This window comes from Theropithecus gelada, chromosome X (genome assembly GCF_003255815.1).
Source record: "Theropithecus gelada isolate Dixy chromosome X, Tgel_1.0, whole genome shotgun sequence".
Taxonomy (NCBI): Eukaryota; Metazoa; Chordata; class Mammalia; order Primates; family Cercopithecidae; genus Theropithecus; species Theropithecus gelada.
This window is the reverse complement of record NC_037689.1, coordinates 12,143,889-12,153,800: the sequence shown is the minus strand read 5'-3', so window position 1 is coordinate 12,153,800 and position 9,912 is coordinate 12,143,889.

Sequence of the window (9,912 nt, the reverse complement as noted above, 5' to 3'; positions counted from 1 at the left end):
ACTCTGGGAGGCCAAGGTGGGAGGATCACTTGAGCCCAGGAGTTCCAGACCACCCTGAGTAACATAGTGAGATCCCATCTGTACAAAAATAAATTAAAAATTAGGGTGTGGGGGCATACCCATTTTTTTAATCAGATCATTAGATTTTTTCCTACAGTATGAACTCTTTATATATGCTGGTTATTAATCCCTTGTCAGATTGGTAGTTTGCAAATATTTTCTCCTATTCTGTGGGTTGTCTCTTCACTTTGTTGATTGTTCCTTTTGCTGTGCAGAAACTTTTTAACTTGATGTGATCCCATTTGTCCATTTTTCTTTGGTTGTCTGTGCTTATGGGTTACTCAAGAAATCTTTGCCCAGGCTAATGTCCTGGAGACTTTCCCCAATGTTTTCTTGTAGTAGTTACATAGTTTGAAGTCCATTTTGATTTGATTTTTGTATATGGTGAGAGATAGGGTTTGTGTGTCTGTGTGTGTGTGTGTGTGTGTGTGTCTGTGTGTGTGTGTGTGTGTGTTTTGTTTTGTTTTGTTTTAATAGAGACAGAGTCTCATCATGTTGCCCAGGCTGATCTCGAACTCCTAGCCTCAAGCAATCCTCCCACCTTGGCCCCCCAAAGTGCTGGGATCATAGGTGTGAGCCACCATGCCCAGCCAAAACCACTACTTTTTGAAAGATGCTATTAATAGGCTGAAAAGAGAAATCAGAGACTGGGAGAGAAGAATTTCAAAGTAATTATGCTGAGCCAGACAAAACAGAATACATACTGTATAAATATAATCCCAGGTACCAAAAAACCTACAAAATAGGAGCAAATCTAGAGTGACAGAGAGCAGATCAATGGTTGCTTGGGGATTAGGAGCAGGGAAGGGTGGGAGGAAGGGATAATAGGGCAGGAGGAAACTTTTGGGGGTGACCAGTGTGTTCATTATCTTGGTGGTAGAGATAGTTCTAGACATGTATACATATGTCAAAACTAATCAAATTATACTCTGGCCAGGTGTGGGTGGCTCATCCCTGTGATCCCAGCACTTCAGGAGGCTGAGGCAGGAGGATCACTTGAGCCCAGGAGTTCAAGACCAGTCTGGGCAACATAGCAAGACTCTGTCTCTACAAAAATTTTAAAAATTAGCCGGGTTGCTGGGCGCGGTGACTCATGCCTGTAATCCCAGCACTTTGAGAGGCCGAGGCGGGCAGATCACGAGGTCAGGAGATCGAGACCATCCTGGCTAACATGGTGAAACCCTGTCTCTACTAAAAATGCAAAAAAATTAGCCGGGCGTGGCAGCGGGCACCTTTAGTCCCAGCTACTTGGGAGGCTGAGACAGGAGAATGGCGTGAACCCGGGAGGCGGGGCTTGCAGTGAGCCGAGATCGCACCACTGCACTCCAGCCTGGGCGACAGAGCGAGACTCCGTCTCAAAAAAAAAAAAAAAAAAATTAGCTGGGTGTGGCCGCATGCATCCGTGGTCTCAGCTACTAAGGAAACTGAGTCAGGAGGATTGCCTAAGCCCAGGAGGTCAAAGCTGCAGTGAGCCATGATCACACCACTGCACTCTAGCCTAGGCAACAGAGTGAAACCCAGTCTCAAAGTTAAAAACTAATCAGCCTGGAATCGGCAGGTTTTACATTGCCTCTTGACCGGCAATGGTTGGCCTTCAGCCAGGTTCCGTAGACACGAAGTTGCCCAAGCATCATCATTACAGCCCATGGACATTCTCATAGGGTCTTCCAAGTCTAAAACTGCAAGTCTTTGATACTAAATATCTGCTTCCTTCATGTTTTCCTTCTATAATGTTCTCCATATGGCACAATTTCTCTAGAGTCAGTTTGAAATTACTGCGGCCACACTGGGGAACTTTTGAGATGAACAAGGTTGTTCATTTAAGAGGCATCTTGGCCGGGCGCGGTGGCTCAAGCCTGTAATCCCAGCACTTTGGGAGGCCGAGACGGGCGGATCACGAGGTCAGGAGATCGAGACCATCCTGGCTAACACGGTGAAACCCTGTCTCTACTAAAAAATACAAAAAACTAGCCGGGCGAGGTGGCGGGCGCCTGTAGTCCCAGCTACTCGGGAGGCTGAGGCAGGAGAATGGCGTAAACCCGGGAGGCGGAGCTTGCAGTGAGCTGAGATCCGGCCACTGCACTCCACCCTGGGCGACACAGCGGGACTCCGTCTCAAAAAAAAAAAAAAAAGAAAAGAAAACCTTATTAGGAGATTATTTGGTTTTGCCTAAAAGAAAAATTGTTTTGGGGGGTAGGTGACCCCCCTCCTTTGTTTCCACATTTCAAGGATTAGTGAGTGGTAGCTTTAAAATTATTTACGTGGATAAAACTGTCAAAGGCCCAAGTTATTGTCTCCCTCCCCACCCCCCAGTGCGTTTGTCAAAATGGGCTTTCTATATTTATATATTCTTCCCTGTCCTTCAAGAAAGAACGAAATTAGACTTTGATTATGTTGATGCAAAAGTAACTGCAGCTTTTGCCATTAAAAGTAATGGCAGTTCCTTTCGCACCAACCTAATAAATGACAATTTCATATTTGTCTGAAGCTGGCTTTTTGTTGTTGTTGTTCCTCTCCCTCTCTTTTACTCCCTTGGGAAACTTTAAAGATTAACTGATCAAAAAAATATAATAATAATTCAGGGCCAGGCGCAGTGGCTCAAGCCTATAATCCCAGCACTTTGGGAGGCCGAGGCAGGTGGATCATTTGAGGTCAGGAGTTCAAGACCAGCCTGGCCAGCATGGTGAAACCCCGTCTCTACTAAAAATACAAAAATTAGCCGGGTGTGGTGGCGGGCACCCAGCGACCTGGGAGGCTAAGGCAAAAGAATCCCTTGAACCTAGACGGCAGAGGTTGCAGTGAACCAAGATCACACCACTATACTCCATCTTGGGCAACAGAGCGAGACTTTGTCTCAAAAAAAAAATATTTAGTTGTTATGCATACGCTCTGGAAATATCTAGTCCTGATAAACTGTCAAAAGTGTCTAAAAGAAGGAAAGAAAAAGTTATGGAATGTGTTTCTTTTGGGGAACACTAGAAAGTATATTTAACACAATAGTCTTTGTCATTATACTTATGAAAAAATAAGAAAAGAATTTAATTTCAAGATAAAGAAGAGCTTTCAATTATGATTGAAGGTCTTTAAAAATAGTTTACCATTTTAAAGTAATGTCAGAACAATATTTTTGCTTGTACAAAAATCAGGATTAAATTACTTAAGCTTTCTAAATTTCCTACACTGGTTTTATGGGTTAAGTAAGTTACCATTGTTCCTGTAACTTCATACATAGATGAACGACTGAAAGGAATAATACGAACAGGTGTCTTTTTAAGTAGTTTAATTTTATGAAAAAGAAAATTTTTTGAGACAGGATCTCACTCTGTCACTCAGGCTGGAGTGCAGTGGTGCAATCATAGCTCACTGCAGCCTCGACCTCCTGGGCTCAAGCGATCCTCCCATCTCAGCCTCCTGAGTAGCTGGGATTACAGGCATGAGCCACCAGGCCTGGCTAATTTTTTTTTGTTTTATTATATTTTGTCATTCTGCACCTTCATGAAATAATTTTTATTGTTGTTTTTGTTTTTGTTTGTAGACACAGTGTCTCCCTATGTTGCCCAGGCTGGTCTCAAACTCCTGGGCTCAAGCGATCCTCCTGCCTCAGACTCCCAAAGTGCTAGGATTACAGGTGTGAGCCACTGCACCCAGCCTGAAAATTTCTTAAATTTCTACAAACCATAAGGATTTAATGTACTGGCTAAAATTGAAATCTCTGGATCCTAACTGTAAGACTTGAGATAAAAGATTAAGTTCATTAATAAATAATCTTTGGACACATTGGGAACTGACAGTTTCTGAGTAAGGAATAGATAGAAAACACTGGTCACTGAAGGTGATTTTTTATTCTCATTTCCTAGAGTGGCACAGTCCTTATCAACTGTCAATTCAGAAAATGTACAGAGAACTGGACAGGCATGGTGGCTTACACCTGTAATCCCAGCACTTTGGGAGGCCAAGACGGGTGGATCACCTGAGGTCAGGAGTTCAAGACCAGCCTGGTCAACATGGTGAAACCCCGTCTCTACTAAAAATATTTAAAAAAAAAAAAAAAAAATTCGCCAGGCACAGTGGTGCATGCCTGTAGTCCCAGCTACTTTGGAGGCTGAGGCTGGCGAATCGCTTGAACCTGGGAGGCGAAGCGTGCAGTTAGCCAAGATTGCGTCACTGCACTCCAGCCTGGGTGACAGAGCGAGACTGTCTCAAAAAAAAAAAAAAAAAAAAAAAAAAAAACAGAGAACTCTTGGAATTCTAAAACCACCATAATCAAAGCTCTTAGAAACCCCTCGAACTTCCATAGCCTCGAGTATTGCCATTATTTTTCATGGCAATAAGATCTGCACCCCCCTACCCAAAGGATTCACAAGTTATCTGCTTCTGAGATAATAACAGGTTTCCCTATGCATTTGGAAAGTATTCCCAATCCTAGACTCCACCCTATGACAGGCTGATATGACTCATTACTGCAGGGGACTCCTACAATACCTCCAGCTTTCTCACCAACAGGTATACACTGCATTTTCTTTTTTGTTTGTTTGTTTTGAGACGGAGTTTGGCTCTGTCTCTCGCCCAGGCTGGAGTGCAGTGGCCCAATCTCAGCTCACTGCAACCCATGCCTCCCGGGGTTCAAGTGATTAGCTGAGTAGCTGGGATTACAGGTGTATGCCACGATGCCTGCCTAGTGAATTACGTTTTCAAAACCCCCACCTCAGCAGCCTCTGCAGGATCTCAAACCTGAAGGTTTGGTTTTCTGAAAAGACATCAGAGAAAAACTACTTGAGTCCCCATGGAAGACCTTATCAGGGACTGTTAGCAACTGACACAGCAATAAAACCCCAACGGGACACTTAAGTTCCTGTTTCCCAGCTTAAAAGATATACATCAGTTTATCCTGACTCCTGGATGTCTGTTCCATTGGGACACTTTAAACTAAGAGGCTCTTAGGAGCCCTCCAGAAACTTCTTCACTTCTCCAGACTGCAGAAGTGGCCAGATTCAACTCAAAGTTAATTTTCTGATTCTTCAACAGCCCTTTTCTTTCCCTTCATTCTCTTACTCATCTTGTCTGTTGTACTTTACACTCTCTCTATGATACTAACAGACTAAAAGGCTTCTCAGTGTGTTCTCCCTTATCCTCATCCTGTGACTTCTGAACCTTTACAGTCCCCTCTCACTTAAGAAAAAACACAGCCTGGGCAACATGGCAAAACCCCGTCTCTACAAAACAAATACAAAAATCAGCCAGACTTGGTGGCGTGTGCCTGTAGTCCCAGCTACTCGGGAGGCTGAGGTGGGAAGATCACTTGAGCCCAGGAGGTTGAGGCTGCAGTGAGCCATGATCGTGCCACTGCACTCCAGCCTGGGTGACAGAGCAAGACCCTGTCTCAAAAATAAATTTTAAAAAAAGAAAAAAGAAAAAACAAAGCACCCTGATAAGTTTTTCTCAGAGCATAGCTACTGCTCTGAATTTAACTGTTTGCTGACAAAAAAATTAATCATTCTTCCTTAAACACCACAGAAGGTGCATTTCCTTTAGTAAGCCTCTTCTGGTTCTTAAGTTTCCCTTGCATCATTAACCCCAAACTTTGGTCTTATAAAAACTGGCCAGGCACAGTAGCTTATGCCTATAATCCCAGCACTTTGGGAGGCTGAGGTGGGAGGATTGCTTGAGTCCAGGAGTTCAAGATTAGTGTGGCCAACATAGTGTGACCCCCATCTCTACAAAAAAATAAGAAAAAAAAATTAGCCAGGGGTGGTGATGTGTGCCTATAGTCCTAGCTAATCACAAGGCTGAGATGGGAAAATCGCTTGAGCCCAGGAGGTCGAGGCTGCAGTGAGCCACAGTCCTGCCACTGCACTCTAGCCTAGGAGACAGAGCAAGACACTGTCTCAAAAAAAATTTTTTTAAAGGGCGGGGAGACTAACCCTTGTTCTACTACAGAGAGTTTTCTTGGAGCCACCTGTAGATCAGCAAAATCCAGGTAAATGGTGAAGATCACAAAATTGATTCATATCCTATGGCCTTTACTTAATCTGATGTTGGACAAAAGGGGAGATTGAGAAAGAAAAGCAGTCCGTGACATCCAAAATCCGCCATGGCACCCACAGCTAGGCCTTGGCATTCTCCTGCTGAACATGAACAATTTCAGAGATCACCAACATCAGACAAGGCCATTCTGGGACTGTGATGGATCAAGACAAAAACAAGATTAATCGTAGACTGTCCAAATGACAAAAATGGACTAGACGTGATGGCTCATGCCTGTAATCCCAGCATTTCGGAAGGCGGAGGTGGAAGAATCACTTGAGCCCAGGAGTTCAAGACCAGCCTGGACAACAAAGGGAGACCTCGTCTCTACAAAAAAATTAAAAATTTAGGCCAGGCTGGTGGCTCATACCTGTAATCCCAGCACTTTTGGAAGGCTGAGGCAGGAGGGTTGCTTAAGGCCAAGAGCTCAAGACCAGCCTGGACAAAACAAAGTAAGACCCCGTCTCAATTAAAAAAAAAAAATCACAGGCTGGGCGCAGTGACTCAGGCCTATAATCCCAGCACTTTGGGAGGCCGAGGCGGGTGGATCACGAGGTCAGGAGATGGAGACCAGCCTACCTAACACGGTGAAACCCTGTCTCTACTAAAAATACAAAAAATTAGTCAGGCATGGTGGTGCACGCCTGTAGTCCCTGCCACTTGAGAAGCTGAGGCAGGAGAATCACTTGAGCCCAGGAGGTTGCAGTGAGCGGAGATCACGCCACTGCATTCCAGCCTGGGCGACAGAGCGAGATTCCGTCTCAAAAAAAAAAAAAAAAGAAAGAAAGAAAAAAGAAAAAAAAAAAGAAAGAAAGAAAAGAAAAAAAAATCACAAAAATGACTAAACATCGCCCCATCCTGGCTCATCTGAGTGAGGGCTGCTTGTTCTTCAGCCCATTCTCCTTGTCTTCTAGATGAAAATTAAAATACCCAATCATGGAGTCACCCCTACTCCCTGACAGCATTCAATCCTTGGACTCGCCCCAAAATCACATCACCTAATACAAGGCCAAATTCTATAGTAGGTTCTTTTTTTTTTTTTTTTTTAGACAGAATCTCGCTCTATCACCCCAGCTGGAGTGCAGTGGCATGATCTCTGCTCACTGCAACCTCCGCCCACCAGATTCAAGTGGTTCTCCTGCCCCAGCCCCCCACGTAGCTGGAATTACAGGCATGTGCCACCACACGCACTAATTTTTGTATTTTTTGTAGAGACAGTGTCCCCTATGTTGGCCAGGCTGGTCTCGAACTCCGGACCTCAAGTGATCCGCCCTCCTCTGCCTCCCAAAAGTGCTGGAATTACAGGCATGAGTCACCGTGCCTGGCCTATAGTAGGTTCTTTCTAACAGCCTGTTACTGAGATGTCCCAGGGTACCCCATGGAGTGTGTTCTCCCTCCTCACTGTAAAGAGTCAATAAACCCAGATTTGTTTGACTGCAGGTGGTCTGCGAATAAAGAGCACTTATATTGTAATAAAAGATCCCGATGTACCCTCAGAGAACTCCTGATAAAGCAGGAGAGACAGATAAACCAATGGATCTCAGTGTGATGAGTAATGTAATAAAACATAACAAGGCGCTCCTGGAAGAGCAATAGGTCAGAGAGCCAGGAGGGTCAGTGAAGTCTTCCTGATGGAGGGGACATTCAACTGACTCTTAGGTAGAAGTTAGTCCAGTGAAGAAGGGAGCATTGGATTAGTGGTTAGAGAAAAGTGTTCTAGGCAGAGGGAATAGCAAGTTCAAAGTCAAGAAGCAGAGAACGTGGCTAGAACATGACAGAGATCAAGAAGGGACTCCCCCCAAGTTCGAAGGGCCTTGTGTGCTCGGGGTCCATTGCAGGGTGCTATGACACTTTATTTTTTTACTTTATTTATTACTATTTTTTGAGACAGTGTCTCACTTTCTCGCCCAGACTGGAGTGCAGTGGCATGTTCTTGGCTCATCACAACCTCCGCCTCCCGGGTTCAAGCAATTCTCCTGCCTCAGCCTCCTGAGTAGCTGGGACTACAGGCATGCGCCACCATGCCCAGCTAGTAGAAATGGGGTTTGACCATGTTGGCCAGGCTGGGACCTCAAGTGATCCACCTGCCCCGGCCTCCCGAAGTGCTGGGATTACAGGCATGAGCCACCATGCCCAGTCAATTTTAAAAGATTCATAACCACATATTATGATCAAAGTTAACAAATCAACATTCGTTTGCCTCCAGATGCTGAGAATACAGCATCACTTTTGTAGCATTGCCAAAAAGGCGTAGCCTGAATTAACCACGAGGAAAAATCAAGGAATCCCAAATTAAGGGACATTGTACATTTTGAATTCCAAAAACGTCAATGATGTCAGAAAACAAAAATAAAAGGCTGAGGAGCTGTTCCAGGTGAAAAGGAACTAAAGGCAGCTAAATGCAATGCCTCACCCTGGATTGGGTTTGGGCATGAAACATCTTTTTTCCTTTTATTACAAAGGGCATTAGTTGGACAATTTGGTGAGACTCCAATAGATAATCCTGTATCAATGTTAATTTACCTAATTTTGACCATTGTGCTGTGTTTATGGAGGAGAATGGCTTTGCTTTCAGGAAACACACGTCGAACTACAGTATTTAAAGGTAAAGGGGCATCGTGTCTGCAACTTGTTCCCAAACTGGTCAGAAAAAATTATATATAGATGTATATGTAAATAAGAGAAAGAAGGATAAAGCAAATGTGGTAAACTTAACATTTGGGGAATCTGGGTGAAGGGTAATCATGAATTTTTTCTATTATTCTTGCAGCTTTTCTGTAAGACTGAAAGTTTTTCTACATAAAGGTACCTCTCTCAGCAAAAAAAAGAAAAAAGAAAAAAGAAAAAAGCGTATAGTTTTTGTTGTTGTTTTGTTTTTAGAGACAGGATCCCACATCCCACACTGTCACCCAGGCTGAGGTGCAGTGTCGCTATCACAGCTCACTGCAAGCTTGAATTCCCCAGCTCAAGCGATCCTCCCACCTCAGCCTCCTCAGTGACTGGGATCACAGCCACCACGCCTGACTAATTTTTTTTTTTTTTTTTTTAATGGAGATGAGATCTTTCTGTGTGGCCCAAGCTGGTGTCAAACTCCTAGCCTCAAGAGGTCCTCCTGCCTCAGCCTCCCAAAGTGCTGGGATTACAAGGGTCAGCCATGGTGCCCAGCCTAAAAAGCATATAGTTGAGCAACCTCTATGTGTCAGCACTGTGGCGGGACCCAGGGAGGTGAGGGTGAATAAGACATCCCCTCCCCTGCAAGACTCACGGTCTAGCAGGTCATTTTGGCAGCAGATCCACAGGGATGAGATGAGGTCTCCAGGAAGATGACAACCATCTGGGCAAGAAATGAGGAAAGCCTGAATGAATTAAGGCAGTGCCAACATAGAAGGACATTAAAGGGACAATTCTATGACCTAGTGACTAACTGGACTTGAGTTAGGGACCAAGAGGAGGCTCGCGAGGCCCTTGGCTGCACCACAGCCCACTTCCCAAGACAGAGTGCTCAGGAGGTTGGTGGGAGCAATAGTAGCACTTGGTTTGGGACAGCTCAGTTGAGCTGCTGGCCTGTATCCTGGGAGCAACATCTGGGCTGAGATAAGGTTAGGGAGACATCAGCACTAAGGAAGTAGAGGAGGAGAGTTATTTTTGTTTGTTTGTTTTTGAGACAGAGTCTCACTCTGTCACCCAGGCTGGAGTGCAGTGGCACAAACACAGCTCACTGTAGCCTCAACCTCCTGGACTCAAGTGATCCTCCTGCCTCAGCCTCCTGAGTAGCTGGAACTACAGGCACGCACCACCACACCCAACTAATTTTTGTACTTTTAGTAG